Raw genomic sequence first — 2,463 nt, 5'->3', positions numbered from 1 at the left:
CCAGAGTTCTCATTTATAGAGACTCACCCCATCCTCTCATCTCAAGTGTCAGCAGCTACTCATGAGAACAATTTTAGAAGACTCAAATATGGCAGTGATAAAACTTTGTAAAGTAAAAAGATGGGATTCTTTAAGCAAGAATTCCTTCAATCAATGCCAATTGTTAGCAGTGAGATCACACAGTTCAATGCAGAAACACTGCAGGTACAGCGAGGATCCGTCTGGGCATGTTCTGTAGCTGAGTCCTTTCAGAAAGAGTGCAAACTTCCTTTGAATTGCTGTGCAACATTTTTTCTGGAGCCTGCTGCCATCACAACCCATGCTGTCAGGTGGTGAACAGGCTCAGATTCCTGATTTTTATACCAGATAAGGAAATGCTTAAGGTTTTCTCCTAGATTTCTCATTATCAGCCTAAGTCTCTGGAATCACTAGGATCTCAGCTCTTGTTAAATATCATAGTAAGGAAAACAGCTATTAAAATCCCCAGTATATGTCCATTACAGGCAAATGTTGGACTCCCAATGAGGTCACCTCTTCACTCTTGACTTTTGATTTATTTCATTTTTATTTTTATTTTTTTACTACTCTCAGTTGGTGTAAGACTAGGTCTGATTTGCCAGAAGGAAGAATTTTCTGTCAGCAGCAGTCAGGCTTGTCTCCAATGAGACACAGTGCTCAGATCTACGAGATACTGCAGCTCACAAATACTCCCTAAATAAACACGTTTACATATAGATTCAATCATGTTTAAGTAAAGTCAAGAGTAACCAAACCTAACACACCTTGTATCATGCTTCCTGTGTATGGAACGGGAGGAGCAAGGGGAGCTATGACGCAAGCTGGGCACATGGACTTCTGGCCTAAGTAGGGGCCCTTCTCTCTACGACCAGTCTAGACCTTGTCACACTGTTGTGGTACAGCCAACATCAGCCTGGATGAAGTCTATTTTTTTTTTTTTTGCCGGTCGTGAGGCCTGAACTCTGGGCCTGGGCGCTGTCCCTCAGCTCTTTAGCTCAAGGCTAGCACTCTACCATTTGAGCCACAGTGCCACGTCCAGCTTTTTCTGCTTATGTGGTGCTGAGGAATCGAACCCAGGGCCTATGCATGCAAGGCAAGCACTCTACCACTGAGCCACCTTCCCAGCCCCCTTGGTGAAGTCTATACCACATAGGCATGCTTGATTTCTCCTCCTCCTCTTCCTCGTCCTCCTCTGTTTTGTGGTACTGGAGTTTGAACTCAGTGACCAGTGTCTGCTAGGTAAGCACTACTACTTGAGTCACATACCTTCTGCTTTTGTTTGTCAGACAGTCTTTTGCTAACTGCCTTGAAAGGCTTGAAACCACCTCTTACCTCCACCTCCCAAGTAGCTGGAACCATAGTCATGTACCACTATACTCAGCTTGATTTTCTTTCTTTCTTTCTTTCTTTCTTTCTTTCTTTCTTTCTTTCTTTCTTTCTTTCTTTCTTTCTTTCTTTCTTCCTTCCTTCCTTCCTTCCTTCCTTCCTTCTCTCTCTCTCTCTCTCTTTCTTTCTTTGTGAAAATACCGTACAGAGGAGTTACAATTACATGGGCAAGATAATGAGTACATTTCTTATCAAGCATTGTTGCCTCCTCCTTTGTTTCCCCTTCCTATCCCTTCCCATGTCCCCCTCTTCATTCCCCCCCCCCCCGCCAAAGTTGTAAAGTTCATTTTTTGACATAACGACTTGTACATCTTGTTGTTGCAATGGGTCCACCTGTATCCCTATTTAAATGATTTGTTTTTTCCCTTCCTGTCCACAAATTATACCAACATCAAATACAGTGAAAGCAGGGGTTATATCTTGGAGTCTTCTTATAAATGTGTTAGAAACAACCACAAAAATATGGAATGCTTCATGAATTTGTGTGTCATCCTTGCACAGGGGCCATGCTAATCTTCTCTGTATCGTTCCAATTTTAGTGTATGTGCTGCCGAAGCGAGCACTATTTTTTATTTATTTTTTGTAATAGTCCTGAGGTTTCAATTCAGGGCCTGGGCGCTGTCTTTGAGCTTTGGTGCTAGCTCTCTACTTGAACTACAAATCCACTTTTGGCTTTGTTTTGGTGATTAATTGGAGATAAGAGACTCACAGACCTGCCTGAGGGGGATTTGAACCATTATTTTCCTAAACTCTGTCTCTGAACTAGATAAGATTACAGGCAAGAGCCACTAGTACCTGGCTCTGGCTTGATTTTTGACTTAGGGTTTTGCTGACTTTTGCTGGAGTTAGCCTTGAACTGCAGCCTTTCTGTCTTTTCCTCCCAAACAACTAGTATTAAAGGCATGCTTACTTTCTACTTATTTCCCCCCTAGGGTCCCGAATTCTGAATACTGGAAGGAAATCCCCAAAGACATTTATGGGAGAATTTTGATTGTGTATGTATGTATGCATGCATGTATGTATATATATGTATGTATGTATGTATGTTTTCATCTATCT

The 2,463-nt window shown here is 42.0% G+C and overlaps 1 non-coding gene across 1 annotated transcript; it reads right to left on the bottom strand.

The window, feature by feature from the left end:
* Nucleotides 1-1,860: 1,860 nt before the first annotated feature.
* Nucleotides 1,861-1,967, bottom strand: LOC138806408 (U6 spliceosomal RNA). The gene has a single exon (XR_011365851.1). It is a non-coding gene; the product is annotated as a U6 spliceosomal RNA (small nuclear RNA).
* Between the last annotated feature and the right edge of the window lie 496 nt (nucleotides 1,968-2,463).

This window comes from Dipodomys merriami, unplaced genomic scaffold (genome assembly GCF_024711535.1).
Source record: "Dipodomys merriami isolate MVZ:Mamm:240054 unplaced genomic scaffold, mDipMer1.0.p SCAF_4, whole genome shotgun sequence".
In the NCBI taxonomy this organism is placed as follows: domain Eukaryota; kingdom Metazoa; phylum Chordata; class Mammalia; order Rodentia; family Heteromyidae; genus Dipodomys; species Dipodomys merriami.
The sequence above is the reverse complement of the archived record's forward strand: the minus strand, read 5'-3'. Positions and strand labels throughout refer to the sequence as shown.